At 45.5% G+C, this 26,012-nt stretch overlaps 1 protein-coding gene across 1 annotated transcript in view; it reads left to right on the forward strand.

Annotated features, from left to right (window-relative positions):
* Positions 1–26,012, forward strand: part of GFRA1 (GDNF family receptor alpha 1) — a 183,967-nt gene that overhangs the window by 154,699 nt on the left and 3,256 nt on the right. The gene's annotated exons all lie outside the window — the stretch shown is intronic.

Here is a 26,012-nt window from a genome sequence, read left to right on the forward strand (position 1 = left end):
GTGAACAGAATCCAGTGAAAATGGCCCAGAGGCTTATTTGGGGTTGAGGCAGATCTCTAAGGGCCAGGACCACAGTGACCTACGAATGGTCATTTCCTGACTTTAGTCAAAGCAGAGTGCCTATTCTGCCTTTTTATTTTTTTCATCATAATGAGTATTCAGCTATTTGGGAACCTCTTCATATCCTCGCCAAGGATTTCCACACACCTCACCTCCTCGGATACTACCCTCCTGGGGGCTGGGGGAGGGATGGTATGATTGTGCTCTTACTGCAGCATTGTCCACCTTGTTCTTTCATCAGAGGATGTGGGGCTCAGTGAGGGGACACTTCGGCTCGAGCCCACAGAGCTGGCAAGTCATGGAACCGGCCCTGGAATCCAGAGGCTTGTGTTCTTTCCACGGTTCCTCCTGGATGTGAGAAGCAGTGTTGACCACGTGGCGACTGCTACCTCCTGCCATGCTAGGGGAAGGGACATGTGCCAAGCACAGTGCTGTCCCTTCAGCCTTGTCACAGAACCATGTCCTCCCACCTCTCCACCACCCCCGCCCGGGGCCCCACCGAGATCCCCCTCACCAGAACACTTACCAGAAACTTCTCTGCGAATACCTTCTCGACTCACCGCCTCGTCTGTTCCCTAGAAAGTATGGGGGCAATTTTTCTTTTTTTCTGTTTTACACTATTTATTCACTTATTTGGCTATGCTGGGTCTTAGTTGTGGCACATGGGATCCTTCGTTGTGGCGCTCAGGCTCCTTGCTAATTCTTCTCTCTAGTGCAGTCCTCAGGCTGAGTTGCCCTGCTGCATGTGGGATTTTCATTTCCTGAAATGGGTCAGGGATCAAACCTGCGTCCCCTGCATTGGAAGGCAGATTCATAATCACTGGACCACCAGTGAGGTCCCGGGGGCAGTTTTTCTCCTTCTGCTTTGCTTGCTATCTTCTCGCCCCAACACTGCCCTCTTCTTCTTAGATATCCCACCTGCCATTCAGCTGAGCTATGTTTCTGTTCTCGTCCTCCTGGGTCCCTACCAACATCACACTCTCAAACGCACTCACACAGAAGACTAAGGAGAAGGTGGGTGGGAAGGCATTCAGGGTCAACCAGATGTTCTTCATACTTCTAAAGCATTTCCTGAGCTGTCCCCATCTTCAAAAGCACCATGCATAAAATGCCAGAAGTAGGAGGAGGCTTGGGGAATACTGCGGCATCTAACCACCCTGCAGCAGAGCCCTGCAGTTCAGGGAGGGGAAGCCGCTTGCACCAAGTCACCAGCTAGTTAGAGATGTGTCTAGAAGCAGATGTAGCACCACAGAGCAGTCTCTTCTTTCTCTGTGGCCAAGCCTCAGTGTCCTGCTTCCTCCTAGGTCAGCCTTCAGTTCTTATCGGGTCCGCTCAGACTCCAGCATCAATAAAGACTGGTGGCCAGATGAGGACAGGACCCTGTTATAATGAGGTGATAACAGTGGCCAGAGGTGGTTCCTGACCACAGGAAGAGGCAAAGCTCTGGCTGCAGCAGAAACAGGTTCTTCTCTGCTCGTGTCTAAGTACATGGAGCTTGACGGCAGAGGCAGTGTCCAGCCTGCTTATTAACCTCCTTTGGTGTTCTGGAAACTTCATGGAGGTGGGCATTCAAAACTGAAATTCTGTCCTCTGTGAATGTACAAATAGTAGGCAAGATGCAGCTGGTCAGTGTCTTTGGAAGTTCAGACTCTGTGAATAGGTGGCATCTCAGAAGAATAGTCATTTTGGAAGCTCCTTGAAATCAGTTTTTCCCCATGGGAGAGCAATCTGCCAGCCATGAGGAGGTGTTCTTCTCTGCATCTCCCTGCCCGCCCTCACCCCACCAGGTCCTCTGTCCTCTGCTTTTTGGGGTGTGGTGCTTGGTCTGGCCACCAGTATTTACCTCCATCTAGATCTGCTCGACCATCTCCCCTGTAAGGGGAACCCTATACCAAGGCAGGGTTTCCCTGACAACGTCAGGGGATCCATGAGATCTATTCCCAAGAAATAGCCTTTCCTTCTCCTATATTAGTGGTAGGGACTCTGCCTCATAAACAGAGGGACTAAGTACAATTAAAGCGTGATGTTTCTCTCAGGATTGCCATTTAACTTCTCAGCAGAGTGGGGCAGTGGAAACGGGGGAATACAGAGGAAGCGGGGGGACAGCTATACCTCTCTTCCTGATGACACACGCACAATCCACCCACCTGGGAGCTAAACAGCATTTTACTTCTAGGGAGCTCTTAAGGGTTCCACGAAACCTCACCTTACCTCCTAAGATGACTCCCTATCAGAGCTCATTTTTGCACATGTGAGGCAAGGGGTGAGGGCTTGGGTTTTGCAGTCAAGCATGTGTGCAGACCCACACTCTCATCCTCACCAACGCTGTGACCTCTCCAAGCCTCCACTTCCTCATCTACAAAATTCTAGGACTTCTTTGGAGAAGGAAATGGTAACCCACTCCAGTATTCTTGCCTGAGAAATCCCATGCACAGAGGAACCTGGCCAGCTGCAGTCCACGAGGTTGCAAAGAGTCAGACTTCCTAGCTGCTAGATTGAGAGGATTAAATGGTGGTAATTTTTCATTGCCTGGGGTAGAGTAAATGTTCCAGAATGTCACATGTGATGCTTAATCCCAAGTCAGCTGGCCATTTAGTCCCTTTGCAAGAGATGGATGGTGGCATTGTGCTTTGCTTGGGGTGTTACACTGGGGAACGGTGGTGTGAGTTAGCACTAACAGTTGTAGAGTGAGTTTCATTTTGTGAAACATTTCACATGCATTGTGCTTTTTAGTCCTCACAGCATCCCACAGTCAGGTATGGTAGTCATCCTTCTCTTTTACAAATGAGGCAACTGAGGCAGGGACATGCTAGGAACTTAACTGAGATCGCACAGTAATTCTTTGGTGGGGCTAAGATGTCTGACTCCGAGGCCAGTGCACGTTCACCTTGCTCCATGACCTGGGCTCTTTCTTTGAATTAGGACTGGATAGAGAGGAAAAAGTAAAAAATAGAAAAAGAGGTCATGCAGTATTTGTCTGTGTCTGGCTTATTTCACTTAGCATAATGTCCTCTAGGTTCATGATCTCATTTATATGTGGAATCTAAAAAAGTTGAACTGTTTGAAGCAGAGACTAGAATGGTGGTTACCAGGGGCTAAGAGTGGGGAAAATGGGAAGATGCTGGTTATAGGGTACAAACTTTCAGACATGCAAGATGAACAAGATCTGGATATATATAGCATGGCGACAGTACTTAGCAAGGCCATATTACATGCTTGAAATTGCTTAGAGAATACATGTTAGTTGTTCTTACCCCGCCCCACGCCCAAAACTGCTAACTATGTCAGGTGTGTAATAATATGTTACTCAGCTTGACTGCTGTAAGCCTTTCACAGTGTATGAAAGTGAAAGTGTTAGTTGCTCATTTGTGTCTGACTCTTTGGGACCCTATGGACTGTAGCCCACCAAACTTCTCTGCCCATGTGATTCTCCAGGCAAGAATACTGGAGTGGGTAGCCATTCCCTTCTCCAGGAGATCTTCCAGGCCCAACTATCATACCTAGGTCTTTTGCATTGCAGGCAGATTCTTTATCATCTGAGCCACCAAGGAAGCCCCCAATAGACACATATATTGAAACATCAAGTTGTATGCCGGAAGTCAGTACAATTTTTATTTGTCAGTTATACCTCCATAAAGCTGTAGCAGGGTAGGGAGGATAGAAAAAAAGGAAAGGAGAAGCTGGATTTGACAGACCCATGTGTCCCAGTGCTTCCTGAAGGCAGCAGTTCGAATGATGGAAAAAACAGAAAGCTCATGCTTTAGGCAGGGATGTTTCAAGACTAAATCCCAGGAGAGAGAGTATAAAGGAAAGACAAAGTTTGCCAGTGAAACTTCTTGCAGCTTGATGATCTCTTTAAAATGACCTACATTAAGAATGGTTGAAAGAATCAGTGGAAGCCAGAGGATCGGGAGGGATGAGTGACTGATGAGAAATGGGACTTAGCCCATGAGAACGTGGTCCCTGGCGTTGATTTAGGACTCCTGCTTCAACATAGGGCTCCCAGGAGACTCATTCTTCCCATCTGTCCTTCCTTTGCCTGCCTGGCTGTCTTCAGACAAATTACCATTTGCCAGGGGGTCCTAGAAATATCTTAGCATGGCGTTTGTCCCAGTGCATGTGTCATTACTCAGAATAGAACTGACTTAAACCAGCTTGGGATCCATTGGTAACAGATTTGGAGAAAGTCAACTATCTTTGGCAGCTTTAAAGTTCACTTCCCTTGAGAAGCACCCTCTTGTAATATTTTTAAATATACAATAATATGAGAAAACTCGGAGGGACTTGGGTTTCTGTCTTAACATTTGAGATAGATTTCCCCCTTGGAAGGGAAGAAATAAGAATAAACATTTTCAAAAGTCGGTTTCAAAGTGTAATTATCAACAAACCAAACACAATTCTGTTTGAGGAAAAGAGTAGCTTTGGGTGTGGTGTGCATAGGGCTCATCTGCAGTTCCTATGAAAGGCTCAGCTTTAAAAAAAGCAAAATTGATTGATTAGTATAAAATGTCATAGAAACATCCAAGAGCTAACCCCCTGAGGTGATAAAATACCAGGTTTTGGGTAACCAGCCAAGCTCCCATGTCAGGATTAATTGGCAGGCATATTAGTAACAAGCGTGACACAGGCTGTGCTATTATTGGCATATCCCTTTGACTTGTACAAAGTGGTCACATGATAAAGAAACATTAAAAATCCTACCAATTATTTCATCTTCTGTGCATTTGAGTGGCCTGGGAGCTGGAAAAAGCTCAGCATATTTAAATCAAATGGACTGTACTTGTCACTTATTTAAAGTAAATATCTTTTGGAAGTGTAGGTGTTAGAAAAAAATCTCTACTTTGCATTGTTGAACATCACTTAACTCTGGTGGCTTAAAGTGACAACCTCTTAAAGTAGCCTTTTTTTCGGCCCTAGCTTACAACGATCAAATAAGACTGTACAGACTGGGGGATATAGCCTTGGGACTAGTGCTGAGGATCCTTGAGAAATCTTCACTGCCTCTGTCCCTTTTCTTGGAAGGGGATGTGATGTGTGATTGAGAGAAGAAAATCTGATAGGTGGGGACACACCCTCAGAGCCAAAGCTGCAGGATGGAGGTCAGGTGGTTGTGGGCACTTGGTGGGGACTCTTGGGAACACGGCTAGTGACATCCAAAGTCAGTTTGTTTTTATGAATCAGAAAAACATATCTGTGAGTGAGACATGGAGGGACAGCAGTTGTGCATCTCGGGTTTAAGTCCCCTCCCCTCATCCTAGTGGGACTTTTAAGGCAGCATTCTAGGGGAGGATTCATAAAAGCAACTTTTTCAATCAGAAGGGAGATGTGAGCAGGGTCTAAATGAATAATTTTTGCAAGAATGCTTATTCCTAAAGTCAGCAATGCAAAGCCTGGCTGTCCCTTCCCCACTTCAACAATCGTGTCATTTTCTTTGGCAGTCAGACTGTGCTAGCCCTGAGAAGGACCGTGCTGGCCCTCTGTGGGCCACGAGGGCAAAGACTTTGAGGTGGGCATTTTTTTTCTGGAGCAGACCACCTGGATTCAGTTGATTTCAGGCTAGGTCTGCACCTGCCTGGCCGCTCAGCACAGTCCCTTCTCTTGGCCGAGTACAGTTCGGAGTTTATAGAAATATGCTGGGCGCTTGAATGTTGTTGTTTAGTCATTAAGTTGTGTTCAACTCTTTGCAAACCCATGGACTGCAGCCCAGGTTCCTCTGTCCATGGGATTTTCAGGCAAGAACCCTGGAGGGGTTGCCATTTCCTTCCCCTGGGAATCTTCCCAACCCAGGGATCTAACCCACGTCTCCTGCATGGGCAGGCGGATTCTTTACCACTGAGCCACCAGGGAAGCCCCCTGTTTGCTGTAGCACAACATTTACAGATTGGTAGTAGGGGCAGGAAAGTGAAAAGTGAAAATGAAAGTCGCTCAGTCATGTCCAACTCTTTGTGACCCCATGGACTATACAGTCCATGGAATTCTCTAGGCCAAAATACTGGAGCAGGTAGCCATTCCCTTCTCCAGGGGATCTTCCCAACCCAGGGATCAAACCCAGGTCTCCCACATTGCAGGTGGATTCTTTACCAGCTGAGCCACCAGGAAAGCCCAGTAGGGGCAGGGGGTGATGCAATTTGGCTGTCTTTAACCTCTGCATATAACCTCTTTAACTCATACATATTAGAATGTTTGAATATTGAATATTAGAATATTGCAAAAATCTCTATCTGAAAGAAGATCTTCCATCTTGGAAAAACAGCATGCCTTACCCTTCCATTGCCCCAGTACTTCATCAGACCTTAAACAAAGTCCATCTGCCCGGATAGGGCCAGACCAGACCAGAAATGATTTTGAAGCTCTTCCCAGACAGGCCAAACCCCAAAAGTCTCAATATGGCAAGAAGGCAATTATCCAACCCTGCTAAATACCCAGGACTCTGCTGGCTGTGACCAGTGAAAATTTTAAGTGTTGAGTTTTAAAAGGAAAGCTGCCAGTGGGTGTTCTGTAAATCATTTGTGCCAGCAGACTGACCCCATTATGTCAGCTAATCCTGGAAATACAGGAGGTAAATTTAAATCTTCTAGCATGAAGCACTTAATCAATATTCTAAATGTTTTCCTTGCAATTTATGCTAGCAGAGCAATGGGGTGCTTTGGCGTCCCGTTAATCTTCTGGAGAAGAGGCGCTGGAGAGCAAGGCCAGGGTGGTGGGGTTTTGCACAGGCTGACTGCTGGGAGAGATGCTTATTCTACACTCGGTCCCTTGCATGGCGGACTTGTCCCCTGGACTCATGCCATGCTTGCCAGTGGTTAGAGCTGCCTTGCAGGTGCCTCCTTTTCAGCCTGTGGTTGGCAGCCTAAGAGTTGCTTTGCTGGGAGGAGTACCAGCTTTGGAGTTGGTTGAACTTGAGTGAGATTCCTAGTCACTTCCCATTGCTCTCTGCCCTGGGGCATATTTCTTACTGTCTCTAAATGTCTCCTGTAAGTTATCACCCACCTCTGAGGTTTGTTGTGAGGATTAGAGAACCAGTGCCACTATGCAGAGGGCTCAGCGTGACTAGCCAGCCCTCTGCACTTGGAGGTGGCCGCTGTTACCATGATTGATGAGCTTTAGCTCTGGATCTTGGAGCCATACAGGAAGGTTGTTCTCTGGTTTGGGCTGGGGGTGAGGGGGACATGGATGAGGAAAGATGGAGCCCTTTAGGTTTTGCTTCCTTAACTTGTAAGAAGGGTTTGAACCTCATGATACCCTGCTGCTTTCTCTATGTGGTCATTGTAGGATGTCCCAAGGAAGGAGGGGAAGGGAAGGAATATTCTATGGACAGCCGGCCAAGAAGAAAAGGAAACCCAAGGCAATAAAGAAAGGACCTGGGATTAGAACTGTTTGAAGCTCCATCCCTCCATGCCCAGGAGTCTCATGAGAGAACTGCCTAAAAGCAGATTCTCGGTGCTGTGAACTTGGAGCTATGACAGTAGTCAGGTCTTGGTCCAGCCTGGGTGTCAGAGTAGGACTGTCTGCCCTAGGCCGTCGCCACATCTCCTTAACTAGTGCTGACACTGGGAAGAGGTGACACGCTGGTAAAAAGGAAGCACTCTTATTTGCTAAAAAGATAGTGTTTGAGAGCTAACCCTGCCTCTTAGCCTCAAAGACCAAGAGTTTGCAGTCTTTCCTGTTTCTGCATTCCACCAGCGCTCTTATTTGCCTAATATTTATCTTTAAACTCAATGTCTATTAATAGGTATACCGTTAATAACATTTGTGAAACCAGAGTCAATGCAATAGCTCTCTATATTAAAAAAATCATTATATATATTAAAGTAATAAAAATGTTTTTATGCTACTAAATAATGTCCCATATGCAAGTGGTTCCCAAACCCCACTTTAGGAAACATTAAAATCTATTCATATGACAGATCCTAGAGCTATTTTCTTTGGTAACTTGCATCACCTCTGCTTTTTATGGTTTTGTATTAATAAAGCAAATATGCAAATGGTTCTCTCGGCAGGTCAAGAACTATTCTAAGCACATTGCATAAATATATTTATATGCTATATGATGCTGGAAAAGATTGGGGGCAGGAGGAGAAGAGGGTGACTGAGGATGACATAGTTGGATGGAATCATTGATTCAATGGACATGAGTTTCAGCAAACTCCAGGAGATGGTAAAGGACTAGGAAGCCTGACATGCTGCATTCTGTGGGGTCACAAATGGTCGGACATGACTGAGCAGCTGAACAACAATATGTATGTGTGCATATATATATATGTATGTATATAAACTCATTCAGTTTTGATAGTAACTTCATGAGGTTACTACTGTTATGATTCCCGTTTTTCAGATGATAGACCTGAGACACAGAGAGGCTTGATCAGGAGAAGAGAAATTGAACAGCAGCCTATTTCTCCTCTGTGCCTTTTTAACTGGCTATACTGTACAATACGTGAATCAGAACATTTTACCTTTTTGTTTCTGGATAACATTTTTCATTCAGTAGAGACTAAATCAGTCCCTAAATTCTTGTTGAACATCTGGCAGATTGAGGTGCCAGACTGGTTCATAAACCAGCATAAAGAAAGGTAATGATGCTTATTCTGATGCCAACTGGTGTCCTGCGGTACAACTCAATTCCAACGCTAGCCCCCTGAGTTAGCACAGATGCTACAGGTTAAGCGCACGGTCCCAACAAGACTGCCCACTTCAGATGCCAGCCAAACTTCAGGGGTCTCCAGGCCACCTGCTTTTCTGACCAACTGGCTAAAAATTCAGTCGTGGAAACTTCCGTAAAGGCTGTTCAGTGACCTCTTGGCTGTGAACGGAAGAGTTCTGTAGGTCAGGCTTACTCAGTTCCAGCCCTATTAACCTGTTGGCCTGGTAATGCTCTGTTGTGGGGGTTGCCCTATGCCTGGTAGGTTGTTGAGCAACACCCCGGGCTTCTGCCTTCTAGATGCCGGGAGCCCCTTTCCCCAACTGTGACAACCAAAAGTGGACCCACACACCTAGCAAATGTCCCCAGCAGGACATACTCACCCCTGGTGGAGGACCACTCAGGCAGCTCAGTGGTAAAGAATCCACCTGCCAGTGTGGGAGACACAGAAGGCTCAGGTTCGATCCCTGGGTCAGGAAGACCCCCTGGAGGATCTTCAGTATTCCTGTATTCCTGGAATACAGTATTCCTGCCTGAAGAATCCCATAGACAGAGGAGCCTGGCGATCTGCAGTCCATAGGGTCGCAAAGAATCAGACATGAATGAGTATACACACTCACCCAGGAAATGAGGGCTGCTTCAAAAGCCCTCTTTCTGCTAATATGGGCGATGGCAGTATGTGAGAGTCTTTTCGGGTTTCTTGTGTGTGGTGAGGAACATCAGGAGATGGAAGAGCAGACGGGTGCGTTGGACCAAATCTTTCTAAGTTGTGCCAGCAAGAGCAACGAAAAGGGGCTCTTGTGACCACCACATGCCCAATTTGTGACACTTAACTCCCCCAAGGCCACACTCGCCTCAGAGTGAGGCCCGTGATAGAGTCCTAAGCGGTGTTAACAGAAGTATTTGACCTGCTTCTCATCATTCAGGGACCAGCAGGTGACTGCGGCCTTCGGGCCTCCTCTGAGGCCTCAGCCCCTCTGAGTGATAATTTCACCCAGCCAGCATCCCAGATAAGTGACACATCAAAAGACTTTTACTCTGCAACCAGATTGGATAGAAGTGTTTAGACCAAACTGCAGTTGGGTTTCTCCTGCGTGGACTTTGAGGCTGGGGGAGTTTTAGGAAGGGCTGGGACCCACTAGGATCATGAGGCCAGTACCAGACGGATCAGCACTGAGCCCTCAGCACATGCGCTGAATCTAGATAAATGTGACTTCTGGGTGCCATTTCCTGGGCCTTCTGTTTAAGAAAACAGTCTTGGTGCGGTATGTTATTTGTGGCGCTTGGTTTATGGTTTCTGTGAGGCTGCCGTCATTTCTGTGTAATACACAGTGTTTTCTAGCACCCACTGTTGTTTCATGTGTCATAAAAAAAGAAAAAATCCAAATTTTTGCTGCACCTGGAGTTTCCTTTGCAGAATGCTCTCCTGCTCAGACGGAGTTTATGTCCTGGGAGAAATGAGCTGCGGGGAGTTGGAGGGGTGGGGGTGGTCTTCCCTTAGCAGAAGCATGAAACCTCAGGGCCCCCCACCCGCTGTGGCCCCTGGGTCCCCCCAGCAGCCTGGTGACAGAGCTCGGGATCAGACTGCCAAGTGGCCCCAGGGCCTGTGTGATGGGCCCAGCTACTCACAGCGTGGAGACTGACAGTGACCTCCTGGGACTTAATCTTCCCGGCTTCAGGTGCTAGAATCCGCCCACGGTAGCCCCGGGAGGAAACAGGCTTTTGTTGTAAAAACGCTTTTGGAAATAACTGCTTGTAGAGCGTTTTCAAAGCCCTTCATCCAGGAGAGTGCTTGAATTCAGAGTTCAGAATTGGGGAGGACTCTGTTAAGGCTGCCATACAATCCAGCATGCCAGAACGCATTTTCAACTGTGTAGTCAAAGCCTATTGGAAATGGAAGCTTGCAGGGTAAAACGGGTACCAAAACACAGGAATTTCATCTCGGAGCCTAGGCTTCCTAGTAGGTGCGTATGCACATCACCCTGTCGCCCAGAGTGCAGCGTCATGCCTTTGTTCATTTGCTGGGGCAGCCTTAACAAAGTACCGTAGACTCAGCGGGTAAGACAACAGAAATGTATTGAGTAGGGAACCCGAACAAACTTTTTGGCCAATGCAGTCCTTCCCACAGTGTTGAAGGCTGGAAGTCCAATGTCAAGGTGTCAACAGGTTTGGTTTCTCTGGAGGCTTCTCTCCTTGGCTTGTAAATACTTTTCCTTCTTGCTGTGTCCTTACTCTGTGTGTGCACACCCTGGAGTCTGTGTGTCCAAATTTCCGTTTTGTATAAGGATGCCAGTCAGACTGGGTGAGGGGCCACCCTAATGGCCTCATTTTAACTTAGTATCTCTTTAAAGACCCTGTCTCCATCCACTGTCACCTATGTGACCACCCCACCGAAAGTCATATCCTGAGATCACTGAAGGTTAGGAATTCAATGTATGAATTTTTGAGCCCGTAACATAACACAGATGGCAGGTACTCAGCAACAAAACATTTGGCATTTTAAAAATCTCACCTATGGAGTGACTTTAAGGGGAGAAGTTTGCTGTTATCATAAGCAGTTCTTCAATCCCCAGGGCTCTGCTAAATGTCCCCTGTGTAGCCTTTGAACATGAGAGGCTCTGACTGTTGGTGGTTCTGTGGTTGAAGGAATATGGGGAGAGGAAAGGCACCTCCCTAGGGGACCAGCTCTCCTGAGAAGCCTACAAACATCAGGTGTTGTCTGCCGTGCTGAATCAGATGCTATCAGATTTCGGGCTTCTGCAAACTTAATTCAAGTAATGATTTCTTTGTGATTGGCATATTTGCATGGTAGCTGACTTCAGTTCAACATATTGTTGGAATCCACAATACTGTAATTTAAGATTATTTTATCAGCAGTAAAGGGTTTTATAATTCATTTAAAAAGTTGTAATGGGCTTGAGCATCTTCAGTATAGTTTAATAATATAGCATTTTATAGCTGGCTGTAAAATTTCAGATTACAATTTTAGCAATTGCGCAATTCTATTTTATAGTTTAATAATTGTTCAAATGAAGGAGAGTGTAAAGTTCCTAAAAACCAATTTAATGACTGAGAAAAATAGCCTTTATCCAAATCTATTGTACACCTTTAATGAACCCAGATGTCACCTTCTCAACAAAGGCAGATCGCGACATCTATTTTTCTCAGCCGCAAAGCCCTGCAAATTAAGCGCACAGAGTACAGTATCTCTGAGTTATAATTTTCCCCTTTTTCCCTCTTAAATCCCTAATCTCCTAGAGCTGGAATAAGCCTGTGGCCCCCACGTGGTGAATGGCAGCCAGGCCAGTAAAGTTTCAGTAGGAACAGGGAGTGAATTGGCTCTCTCTTAAGAAGATTCTGCATTTTACAAATAGCCCCTTGATCTCACCACTTCAACTCCAACTCTTAACTCTAAGAAGTTCAGAACTCTAAGAACTCTATGAAGTCTTGTAGAAATGCCTCCAGATAACCCCCTACTTCACCTTCTGTGGTGTGAGTGGCAACACGGGGAGCCCTACATTATTACATTGCTCTGCTGTGCTTGGTTGCTCAGTCACGTCCAACTCTGTGACCCCATGGACTGTAGCCTGCCATGCCCTCCTCCAGGGGATCTTCCCAAACCAGGGATCGAACCCACATCTCCCACATCGCAGGCAGATTCTTTACCGTCTGAGCCACCAGGGAAGCCCACATGATCATACAATTGTACACTATTGTTGTTGTTCAGTTGCTCAGTCTGTCCGACTCTTTGCAACCCCATGGACTTTAGCACACCAGGCTTCCCTGTCCTTCACTATCTCCCAGAGTTCGCTCAGACTCATGTCTATTGAGTCGATGATACCATCCAACCATCTCATCCTCTGCCGCCTCCTTCTCCTCCTGTCCTCAATCTTTCCTGACATCATGGTCATTTCTAGTGCATCGGCTCTTCACATCAGGTGGCCAAAGTATTGGAGCTTCAGCTTCAGCATCAGTCTTTCCAATGAATATTCAGGATTAATTTCCTCATTACACATAATAAAAGTGTTGACATGTGATGTCAGGGAGAAGGCGTTGTGTCATGTTATCATTGGAATTATAGTTCGTGTTATTGTATTTCCAGGGTTTTCCAGGGTATATCGTCCCACCACTAAATCAGTAGATAAGAGGTCCTGGGCCAGGTACCCAAACCCGGTAACCATGGAGCATGCAGAGCATACCTTGGGAATACAGTCCCAGAATCCTTGGGTGCAGTGTGTTTCTCCGGGGTTGTGAGCGGGGTGGAGCTCTGGCTCAGAGCCCTGTTTCTGTTACAGAGAAATGGCATCAATCAGAGGAAGCCCTGTGTGGCTGGAGTCCTTTCTCTCTGAGATGCAATCTGAGGACTTGGGCCCCACAGCCTGTTTCTACTCTGTTATAAGCAGCCTTGTCTGTGAACAGTGGGGAGGCTGACTCTGAACTGCCCACCTGAGAAGTAAAAAGGGAGTGGTCGTCCACAGTGACTGCAGCCGTCTCCTGCATCCCCTGGAGATGATGCAGCCTTAGCTCCTTTTCTGTCTCACACTCAGGGCTCTAGTTGACTGTTGTTGTTTAGTCCCCGAGTCATGTCCAACTCTTTTGCAACCCCATGGACTGTAGCCCACCAGGCTTCTCTGTCCATGGGATTTCCCAGGCAAGAATACTGGAGTGGGGTTGCCATTTCCTTCTCCAGGGAATCTTCCTGACCCAGGGATCAAACCCGCATCTCCTGCGTTGGCCCACAGTCTTTACCAATGAGCCACCAGGGAAGCCCTGCTCTAGATGACACACCCTTCTTAGTCAGCTCCAGAGAATTTCTATTTGAAATTTGATGTTGCTTAGGAGCAACATAAGGCTGTCCATTATCCAATGGCACTTGGATATCTTTTGCCGGGTCAGGGTCATCTCAGCATTGATGCCACAGCTGAAGGGCATTCTTGCTGCCCAGGGACAGGCATGTGCTCCAGGCTTCAGCTGCTATCTGCACTTATTCCCCACCCCGGCACTTGACAACCCCTATGTTATATCAGGGGAGGGTATCACTTAGTAATTCTGGATTCCTTTGGAGAGTCAAGGCAATGCCATCATTTGTTTTTCTCCAAAACCAAGTTCACTTTCAGGTAATGTACCTCAAGCCTTGACCGTGCCGATGCTGGACAAGGGATCATGCAGACAGTATATCAAGAGTGGCATGGTTGTTTCTCAAAGTTGCTTTTTTAGGAAAAAGAGGCCATGTGCTTCGAAGTAGAAAATACTGAAGGACCAGACTTCTTGCTACAATAAAACCGGGCCTTCCTGTGGACTGCGGCAGACAGTAGTTTCAGCTCCTCAGTCCTTGGATTCATTGTCTGTAATATGGGGGAAATGTGCAGACCACCTGGGAGGGTTGTGATAATTAAGCAAATTAAAATTCTTAAGCATAGTAACTGAGCCTCCAGCACAGTAACCGTTTATATCATTATTTTATCCTCTTGGTTCGTCTTTGCTGACCATGAGACAGAAGGAGCCTCTATGCAGGGACCATTCAGTGACTTTTATCCCAGAATAATCTGGGAAATGAACGTGGGCATTGTACAGGGTGTGGACCCTGTGGGAGTAGGTGTCAAGTTGAAATAATTTCATATGGTCACTCATTTATGATGTGTTCTCCTAAACTTTTTATTTTTTTTTGCTACTTTTCTCAAAAAGGGAGAATAACCACTTAAGGATGGGGAGGGGAAGAGTAGGCCCCCTCAGTGCATTCTGGGAAAAGCTATCAGGCCACCAGCCCCTGTGGTCCAGAGGGCAGTGAGGCCGGCCCATCAGAGGGATAGTAATTCAGCAGTTGGACAATTGCTTAACCCAATTGCTGGGTAATAAACATGCTTAATAAAAAGGAATAGGACGTCTGCACCATCTTGGCTATAAATATGTTCTCTTGTTCTGGGGAACCTACAAGAATACCTCTGAGCACACTTAGATCGCATACTATAAATAAATCCAATTTCTTGTATCCCCTACTGACCTTTTATCCTTTGGACTTCTAACCAACGGTGCTTCCCTGAATAATAGACTGTGCCTTGTGTTTGAACCGTGGAGCTCACTTGTGGGAGGAAACTGGCTCTGGTTCTCTTGGGGGGAGGTTCAATGAAGGGCTCCCCTCCCCTGCGTCCCTCCTGTTTGAGGCCCAGTCACATCATGGATAAGGCTAGAGTGTGAGCTCAGGATGGTGGGTACTGAGAAGACATCACAGGATTTTCCCCCACGGCAGCTGTCCCCTGCCTGCCCCTTGGCTCCAGGGACCTTAAGTGTGATCTGACAGATGCTCACTTCTGGGGGCTCTTGGGGGAGCAAAACCCACCAGGCCTGGCTTGACCTCTGACCCTTTGGGTTGATTCTAGGCTCCCTCAGCTGGCTTTGTCCATGGTGGCTGTGTGACCCCAGACATCTTACTCTTATTATTCTAAGCGTTGATCTAAGGATTATGGGTGATAATAGGTAATGTGTGCCCCGGTGGCTCAGACAGAAAGAAGCTGCCTGCAATGCAGAGACCCAGGTTCGATCCCTGGGTGGGGAAGATCTGCTAGAGGAGAAAATGGCAACCCTCTCCAGTATTCTTGCCTGGGATATCCTGTGGACAGAGGAGCCTGGCAGGCTACAGTCCTTGGGGTTGCAAAGAGTGAGCGACTTAAAACTTCAGTTTGCCCTGTCTGGCATGGAGTTATATGCATGAGTTTTACATTCGAAGAGACTGAAATCAAAGAGATTCAAATCTCAGGACAGCCACTCAGAGCTGTGGAAACTTGGGGAGATCCCAACCTCTCTGAAACCCCTGTGTTCTGATCTGTACCAAAGGGGAATGCCCCCTCAGAAAGTCATTTGAGTTCTTGGAGAGCATTCAGTACCATGTGGATGGAATCATTATCAATGGAGGCTATACTCAAGAGTAGCAGTCATGATCATCACAGTCATTATCACTATCAGTCCACTTGGTTTTCCTCTATTTTCTAGAATATTTTTCTCTGGCTACTAAAAGCACGGTTTTTTTCAAAAGTTTTTCAGTTTTTTGCCTTTACTTGTTTCTTGCTGCACCACGAGTGCTCTGTCTTGCCATCCAGCAAGTGAACAAAAGCCCAGGGTCCGTTCTGTCTCCGGACCTGGGCGTTTTATATCGAACCTTAGTTGCCACCATAAGTCACAGAACCATTACAGGGACACTCTCAGCTGCACATAAATGCACAGGAGAATGAGAGGCTTAATAAATATTATCTGATGGTGATGAGGGCACGTGTCTGATGAGATCGGCTTTATGCGCTTCTCATCAGGGACCACGATGAATCTTTTCTGCTGCTGTCTGCACACTTGCATTTCTGAATGCACATTTGAGAAAACAGATTTTTCCTTTTAGGGCTTCCCCCCCAGTCACTGTTACAGCATGATCACTGAATATTGGCTCCACAAAGCTCCTCCCCGACCCCCAAACCAAAACGTCTGTTTCAAGCAACGTTTGGCATAATCTTCCTGTTAATTGGGCCTAATTTTCTAAAATGCAGCTCATAATTGCTTCTTGTCTGAATATTTTACTAATCAAGCAAGTTAAGCATGAATGAAAACACACGGTTCTCTGATGTAGTTGGCAACCTGTCTTTGCCCTAACTTGGGGGAAAGCGAAATAGATGTAAGATGATCCGGTGAAGTTAGGGAAAGAAGAAAGACCAGGCCGAATGCCACGTTGAGCTCCCTGCTGTAGACAGTGTCTGCACACAGCGCTACTTGCCATCCTGCCATTAGTGTTAAATTACAAGCGCCAGGCTGCAGACATCCTTTTATGGTGTGCGGGAGACTGACAGGCCAGCCCGAGGGACTGCTTAGCTAATGGAGGACTGTTGATATATCTTACAGGACTGTATCTCTTTCATCACATTCATTTTTAAATCCGAGGAAACACAGAAGATCACGAGCCAGTTCTATTCAGTGTCACGTTCACAAGGCAAATTAGCTGAAGCTTTTGCATTTTTCCCACCCCTGCCTGAATCCGAGAACACTCAGCGTAGGGACCACAGAAGAGCTCAGAGATCATCAACAGCAACTTGGATTTTAAAAGCACTTCCAACACGAGTATCACGTTTGATTCTCACAACTCTGTGAAGTGGGCAGCAGGGTGCGGTTATTATAATTATAGATGATGGTTGAAAAGCCAGGACACGATCTTCCTAACCTGTGTTCTTTATAGCATACCATATCAATCAAGCTGGTACCAGGAGTGATTTCTAAATCATTCAATTTAGAGTTCTCAGTCAGTTCTAGAAGTTCTAACTGACCCACATTTAACCAATTCACCACATAAGCCAACCTCTCCACCATTCCCCTGTAAATATCCGATGCCTAAGGCAGGCTGAATGCCCCACACTAGGGGCCTCTCTCCTGCTCACCTGGGCCCCTTGCTTTCTCCAATGGAGATGCAGGCTTGAAAGATTCAGGATCACTTGTTCTCAAACCTTTAGGTGCCATTGTACTTGGTATTTTGCTTACCTATTTTAATTAAATAAGCTGGCTACAGCGTAAATTCCCCTTCCATTGAAAAATGGCTTTGGATTAGGTGTAGGACAACCAATAGTAAAAGACTGAAAAAAAAATTTAAGTATATGGAAATTGTGCACTGAGATTCCCCGATGGGTATCAAACAAAAGTCATTCCTGTTTTAAAGAAATGAAAACTGGATGTTGCAGATTGTAAATGATAGGTGTAGCTTAGGCAGAACGTAAGCCAGGGAATTCCAGTCAGCAAACTCTTTCTTTAAAAAACTTTTCAAAGTGGCCTTGATTACGTATCCAAAAATCAGTCAATGCATGACATTCAATTTTTAAATTAAAATGTTTGATACAATACAGGCAATGGAATATTCAGTTCAGTTCAGTTCAGTCGCTCAGTCATGTCCAACTCTTTACAACCCTATGAATCACAGCACGCCAGGCCTTCCTATCCATCACCATCTCCTGGAGTTCACTCAAACTCACGTCCATCGAGTCAGTGATGCCATCCAGCCATCTCATCCTCTGTTGTCCCCTTTTCCTCCTGCCCCTAATCCCTCCCAACATCAGAGTCTTTTCCAATGAGTCAACTCTTCGCATGAGGTGGCCAAAGTACTGGAGTGTCAGCTTTAACATCATTGCTTCCAAAGAACACCCAGGTCTGGTCCCATCACTTCATGGGAAATAGATGGGGAAACAGTGGAAACAGTGTCAGACTTTATTTTGGGGGGTTCCAAAATCACTGCAGATGGTGACGGAAGCCATGAAATTAAAAGACGCTTACTCCTTGGAAGAAAAGTTATGACCAACCTAGATAGCATATTGAAAAGCAGAGACATGACTTTGCCAACAACGGTCTGTCTAGTCAAGGCCATGGTTTTTCCAGTGGTCATGTATGGATGTGAGAGTTGGACTGTGAAGAAAGCTGAGTGCCGAAGAATTGATTCTTTTGAACTGTGATGTTGGAGAAGACTCTTGAGAGTCCCTTGAACTGCAAGGAGATCCAACCAGTCCATTCTGAAGATCAGCCCTGGGTGTTCTTTGGAAGGAATGGAATATTACTTGGCCTTTTTTAAAAAAGGATAAGATTCTGCAATATGCAAGGATGTGAACCTCTTGATAAGTGAAACATCTGCATCACAGGGACAAATACTGCATGATTCCACTCTCGTGTGGTATTTAAAATAGTCAAACTCATGGAAGCAAAGAACAGAATTTGTGTTTCAGGGGCTGAGGGAGGGGAGCATGAGATGTTCAGCAGTAATGCAGGGTCACTTTGCAAGATGAGTAAGTTCTAGAGATCTGCTGTATAACCTCGTGCCTGCCCATAACAGTGCTGTGTTGTACTTAAAAATTTAGGAGGGTAAATCTCATGTGAAGTGTTCTTATCACAGTGATTTAAAAAAAGGAGTTTCTAAGTTAAAAAAAAAAAAAAGGATACAAATGTGTAATTTTAAAATGATTTAGTGATTTTGCTCTTAACTTAATTTCTCAAATGACCAGGGGCCCAGCCCCCAGTGCTGTCAGGTTAGGAAGTTTCTACTCTAGGCTTGGCCGTGCGTGCTAAGTCAATTCAGTCGTGTCCGACTCTTGGCAACCCTGTAGACTGTAGCCTGCCAGGCTCCTCCGTCCATGGGATTCTCCAGGCAAGAACACCGGAGTGGGTTGCTATGCTCTCCTCCAGGTGGTTTTCCTGACCCAGGGATTGAACCCACATCTCTTATGTCTCCTGCATTGGCAGGCGTGTTCTTTACCACTAATGCCAACAGGGATTGAGCCTGCACCCCCTGCATCGCAAGGCAAAGTCTTAACCACTGGACCACGAGGGAAGTTCCTCAGGCTTGGCCGTAAACTCAACCTAAATCGCCATGTTACACTTGGAACAACCCACAGGTACCAAGAATCCAAGACCTTCTAGACTCTAGAACATGAATCCGCATCACCTTCAAGGCTACCACACACACACACGCACGCACACACACACACACACGCAATCTAGCCTCATTTGAGTTCACTGCACTCTGGTTGTTGGAGGCCTTGTCTAAACAGCCCAACTGGGATCTGAGCCTGCGCTTTCTTGGGGTGAGGAAGTATGCCTTCAGGCCTCCAGTCCTCTCCCCACCCACTTCTTATGACCAGCCTCAACCTGCCCAGAGCCTGCCAGACTAGCTAAACTTGGCACCCAGTGAGCCTTCCGAAACCTGTACTGAGTGAAACATCTTTATAAGGTCTTCTTAGAGCTTAATATAATGAAAGCCTTTTGGCTGAGGTTCAGGGAATATGCAGACACAGTGTCTTGGGGGGAGTAGGTAGACGAGACGTGGTAGGAAAGCTGCCCAAGAATTATTTCACTCCTATCTCATTTGTACCCTCCTCACAGACCCTCCTCCGCCCCTTCCCAACCCGTGGGGCTGGCAGAAATCGGCGTGGAGGAAACAGCCGAACATAGGCTCTGAAAGACAAACACCCGAACCCAGGGGCTTAGAGCAGACCTTATTTATGTGTCCACTTGTTTTACACGCTGACTTGACTACACATTATTCAGACCAGTGGTTGCAAGCGGTTGTTACCAAGTTCGTAGCAAAAGCAAATCACCTGGAAGGTGAGTTTCAAAACAGACAGGGACAGGGATTTTAGAAAGCCTAGCCAACTGCTTGTGACCTGACCAGAAATAAAACATCTCCTGCCTCTCCCAAAGTCAACAGGCAAAATCCGAAAAGCTGAAAAGTGTGCCACTGGGCACACGACCGTTACTTTGCTCAGATCTGCTAAGCAGGCAACTTCTTTTTTCTGTCTTCTGTGTGTGTAGAAATTAACTTGGGCAAATACGTGTCAAGTGCACATACAGAATTGTTATATAGTAAGATGTACCCATAAATGTCTATAATCGGGTGAATCCATTTTGTTAAAATGCAGTGTGAAAAATGAGAAAGTAATAAGTGATTGCTCTGTTATCCTTCAAATTAGGTACACAGCCTTCTTAGGCTTTGTCTTATGAGAAAATATAAAATGTGCAGATTTAAATTGAGAAGTGGCTTTGAGTTCTGGACTATTTCAGAAAGAACTCATGCGATGGTTTTCCCTAGCAACGGTCCAATTTGTGCTGCAGAAGAGGCTCGTATGCTGATAAACTGGTATTGACAAGTGTGATAGATACAGCTTGGTACTTAGTGAGTGCTGGAGAGCAAAGTTGATTGCATTTTACAGTCTGTGTATTTCTCTGTTTATTGCTTGTATTCTGTCATTAAGCAAACAGGTTCTTAATATAGCAAATCTCTCTAATCAGTAAAGCAAGGGAGAAAAGAACCAGAAGCATCATTAATTATGACCATTTGGCTGCAGCCTGGGCAATCTGTTGCTATTGGATTGAGCAACTTCCTCCAGTTTTATTTTCTGGAGGTAGAGCAGAAACTGGCTTTTCTTATACATGGAGGAGAGTAGAGAAATCTCCAGAAAATAAAACTGGTTAAACACTGGCTTCTCTACAGAAATGGAGTCCTGGGGCAGCAAAAGCCAAGCTGCAAGTGGGTATGGTATTAAACCTCCAGTTCTATAAACAGAGCAAGTGTGCAACTCCAAAGCCTGATCCCGCCCGAGGCTCCGGGAGAGCCCACTGTGGCCAGAACGCGTGGGGCACGCGGTGCCTGATGAGTTAGCTTGACCAAGAGTTCTGGACTCTATGTGTGTCTGAGCATTCTGTACAGGAAAGCAGTCGGCACCAGGCAGGCTTTCCAAATGTTAATCACAGGGTTAAAAAGCAGGAGAGTCATTGTCTGACTCCAGGTAACAGAGATTAATAGCATCTAATGCATTTATTAACCCTCTAGTGCCAGGGACTGGCGGAGTCCGGCAGCAATTACAGTGACATGAAAATTCTATTATGTGACGTGCCTGGACTTGGGGATTACTGCCAGTGACAGTCTTATAAGACTGTTGGAGGGACAAGGGTTGTGAAGAGCCTAAAGATTAAGTTCCAGAAAGAGAGAAAAGCTACTGGTTTGTGGATGGATTTCTCCAGCAGCCTGTTCACTGTCTCAAGATAAAACCTTGTAGTCCCATGTTTTGGTGGTGTTTTCCCCAAGTTGGAGGCTTCTCCCATAACCACATAACTATCAGTTAGGTGATAGGAAACCCTCTTTCACAAAAGAGATTAAATAATTCATTTTTCAATATGCTGGAACTGTGGTTAAAATTGACTTTTAGAAAAACTGAAATCCATTCTCTTCCTTTGTATCCCCCCCTTTTTTTTAAAGAGAAAGATAGCATATTTTAAAGCCACAGACGGTATGGTTTGGTGTCTAGATAGATCTAGCTAGTCAAGCTCTATGTTGGGCCCCTTCCTATCTTTCTTTCTTTCTTTCTTCCTTTTGACTGCTTCACATGGCATATGGGATCCTAGTTCCCAGACTAGGGATAGAATGGCGACCCCTGCAGTGGAAGGCGGACTCTCAACCACTAGACCACCAGGGAAGTCCCCTGTCTTCTTAATAAGCAGGGCTTGGCAGATGGGATGCGTTCCATTATTACACTCCTGCTTTTATCAATTTGGGACTTGGAAATGGTGCTCTTCCAGTTTCTTCTACCTTACCTTATACTTTGCAAAGTCTCAGAAACTTTTGTTGGTTTGTTTTGTTTTCAGTTTTCCTGGGACTGTTGCAATTTTCATCAATTGAGGCCATGTTCAAAATATGTAAATAATCTTTGTAATAGCTAAAAGTGGGAGATGCCCTGTAATTGTATCTGTTTGCATTTATCAGACCTGACTAGTAAGGCAGTGATAGCTGATGTTTTAAAAAGCACTCAGGATTGTTGCCGTTGTTGTTCAGTCGCTAAGTCATGTCCAACTCTGCGGCCCCGTGGACTGCAGCAGGCCAGGCTCCTCTGTCCTCCATTGTCTCCCTGAGTTTGCTCAGACTCCTGTTTATTGAGTTGCTGATGCTATCTAGTAATCTCATCCTCTGCCACCCCCTTATTCTTTTGCCTTCAATCTTTCCCAGCATTGGAGTCTTTTCCAATGAGTTGGCTCTTTGCTTCAGGTAGCCAAAGTATTGGAGCTTCAGCATCAGTTCTTCCAATGAATATTCAGGGTCAATTGCCTTTAAGAATGACTGGTTTGATTTCCTCAAAGTCCAAGGGACTTTCAAGAGTCTTCTCCAGCACCAAATTTGAAAGTATCAATTTTTCAGTGCTCGGCCTTCTTTATGGTCCAACTATCACATTCATACATGACTACTGGAAAAAGCTTTGACTATATGGACCTTTGTTGGCAAAGTGATGTCTCTGCTTTTTAATATGCTATCTAGATTTGTCATAGCGTTCCTTCCAAGGAGCAAGTGTCTTTTAATTTCATGGTGGAAGTAACAGATTGCTCAGGCTTCTAAAAGGGACTTCCCAAGAGCTGGATTTTCTTAAGTGGGCTCTGGATACGCATAGGGGGATTTCTGACCCTTGCTGGTCACAGGAGGGATTCAGAATGAATACAGGACTTATAAGCATGCACACTGCTAGTGCATGCACAGGTATAAATTCCCAGGCTCTGCCCCTCCACCTGCAGCTCATGAACCCTTAGAGGCATTGGACACCCAGCTGACACCATTGAGTCCAAGCAGCAGACCACTGGCCCTCCAGCCCAGGTTTGGTGTGGGATTTTAAAAGATCTCATGTCTGTGTGCAATCTGATTCGTTTATGCAGGTGTTATCTTCCCTCCACCTCCTAATCACATCACAGATCTTACTGCAGTTCTCATGAGGTTCTGGTGGAACTCAGGGTCTGCTCTGCCCTGCCTCTGAGGTTGTGAGGGTTTCTGGGCTCCCGCAATCTCTCGATGGGAAGCAGTGTCAACTCAGTATATAAGCAGAGTATTTAGAAGCCAGCGTACATGGACTGCTAAGCTTCTGGGGTGCTGAGTGCTTCTGTGGATTGGTCATGGGTTTGATAGGAGAGAAAGCATTTTCTCAGAGACTCTGCAGAAGCCTGGTGGCACATGGTTACTTTCCCTCAGCAGTTCATCCAGTTCTGCCCACTGAATAGTTCTTGAAGCCAGATGAGCTTGAAGTTTCTGCCTCTAGCTTTAATGAAGCCATCGGGCTGCAGGGAGACAAGGCCAGAAGTTGACTATTTGCTTTAGACAGAGGCCAACAAGAGGCCCGCCTTGCAGGGAAGAGGAGCTCAGAGCCTTCACAGGCTTGGAGTTGATCTCCATGTATTTTCCTGTGTGATTTGACCAGTCATCCCAACCATTCTCAGACAGAAAGCAAGAGCCTAGGAATTTAGACCAGGGCGTGTCTACCCAGTTGTACAACTGTAATCCTGTACACAGTTGAACTCTCAGTGACTAGTTGAGGACCAGAATTTACCTGTGTCAATGCAGAATCCATTTAAGAAAATTAGTTAAAGTAGCGACAGGGTTGCAAAGAGTTGGACACGACTGAGCGACTAAGCATAGCACAGCACAAAGACCTTTTAAACTCCATTGGTGGTAGCCCCTTTACAATCAGGTAATATAGACGGGCATTTTTTTCTAATACATCAGCAGGTTCCTAAAGTGACTTAGAAGTGTAGCCAGTGAGTCTCTCAGATGGTGCAAACAAAGAGAAAAACACTGTAGTCTGTTGCTAATCATAGAGAACAAAATAGGAGGGAAACCCAACCAGCCCTTGGATCTCTTGGTGGGCACTGCAGTCTAGGACACGGAGGTGTAGCTTAACTATGACAATAGCACAGAAGCAAATTGAAGGATTAATGCATCCCAGACAAGTCAGGCTGCCTTCTCTGCACGTTTTAGTGAACTTCTGAGTTATGCAAAGGCCCTTGGCAAGGCTTTATGTCTCTTACAGATTGGGGGCTTCCCAGGTGGCACTAGTGGTAAAGAACCTGCCTGCCAGTGCAGATAGATACTGGAGACATTGATTCCTGTGTTGGGAAGATTCCCTGGAGTAGAAATTGACAACCCACTCCAGTAGTCTTGCCTGGAGAACCCCATGGACGGAGAAGCCTCGCCAGCAGGCTACAGTTCATAGTGTTGCAAAGAGTTGGACATCTTAGTGAACTTCTTACTTATGCAAAGGTACTTAGCAAGGTTTTATGTCTTTTATAGATTACCACCTGGAAGAGAAAAGACAGAATGTGATGTTTTAGGGCCATTTTGGTGTGTGGCACAATTCCAGTTTTGAGCAGAAATAAAATGTGCAAAGTTCTACATATTGTTCTCTACAGGTTACAATGCAGTGGACCAGATTTGCTATTAATATAGATTAAAAGTAGGCTTTTGAGGAAGGCTCCATCCCTCTTCTGATTTGCCCTCTGATCTTCTTATACGTAACATTTAGTGACCTTTGAACAGCCCAGGGGTGCTTCACAGTGTCTTTTTCTTGATGCCTGTTTAAAGGTTTCAATTTCATATTCACAGCTGGCATATGCAAATATAGGTAAAGATTATGATGCCTCCCAAGTAGCATTATGGTCAATAAATTACTCCTTGTGTGACTATACCATGATCTCAGCCTAGCATGTCTTCAACAAGTTGCAAAAGTTGTCCTGCAGCAGGCAGCCTGCCAATGCATCCCCATAGAGCTGGTTGCCCAGATGCTCCTAGATTCAGGTGTGATGCTTAACCAGGGCCATCCTGTTGACAAACGAACTCTCTGTCTTTTGCTACCAAAGGGCTCCTAGTTTCAGGGGGAGGGGGTATAGGAGGGTTTCTCTGAGTGGATTTGGGGGGCAAGTAGCGCATGAAGAGTCAAGCATGCTAGTATCTCTGGGAGAAACACTGGAAAGCAGGAAAGAGCACGATTCCATTCAGAAGTTTCAGAGACCTGTATTCTAAACGTTGACTACAACTTAGATCACTCTGTGACCCTGAATAAGTCGCTTAACGTCTCTGCTCTCTAATTTGTCTTCCTTTATAAAACAAGAGAGCTGTATTGGGTCAGCAGTTTTTATTATAATTGAGCAATGGAGTTTTTCCTCTAACTTGATTTCTCAGGTAGAAACCCAGTGGAAACTTGTTCCATTTGTGAGAAAACAGGGAGCTTAAAGCCCTCACAGCTCAGGAACTTATAACTTCAGGAAGCAGTTTTAAGATGGATAGAGCTGGGGTCTGTGATACCCTTCATGATTCTTGGAAGGGACCTGTCAAAGGGTCCCTGCCCTGTGCCTGAGCCCCCCAGCGCTGAGTGGTTTACCCACCAGAAGGCAGGCCCAGGAGCCCAGGACCACAGCCTTTTTGTCATATCACTGTATGCCCAACCCTGGAAAATTGTTCAATAAGTATTTGTGGACTGGAACAACTAATAAACAAATGGACAAATACACAAGATTCAGGAAGACCTATCTCTATATTACTGATGAATGAGAATTTTTATTACAACATTTTTACCTAGAAGGCACTTCATAAACATTAATATTCAGAAATATAAATGAGTACAGATCGCAAATGACTTTAAAACTTTTTTCTTTTGTAACCTGAGCAGTGGCTTTGAGAGGGGGCGGGTACAAACTCAGGTGTATTTTGTCCAACACACCAAATTTTTTTTTCACACCAAATTTTGAAGGCTTAGTATGAAAGTTTAAAGAATGTAGAAAAGCATCTCATTAATCATCTTTTATACTGGTTACATGTTGAAATGGTAATATATTGAGTTAAAGAAAATGTCATTAAAATTTTCTTTACCTGTTATCTCTTTATTTATGGGATTAGTAGAAAAATTTAAATTATGTATGGGCTCACAGTTGTGACTTACATATTTCTAACAATGACACAGTCTTATACTGTTGATCATCAACAACTACTCTTCCATAATGG

Source organism: Bos mutus, chromosome 26, assembly GCF_027580195.1.
Source record: "Bos mutus isolate GX-2022 chromosome 26, NWIPB_WYAK_1.1, whole genome shotgun sequence".
Classification (NCBI taxonomy): domain Eukaryota; kingdom Metazoa; phylum Chordata; class Mammalia; order Artiodactyla; family Bovidae; genus Bos; species Bos mutus.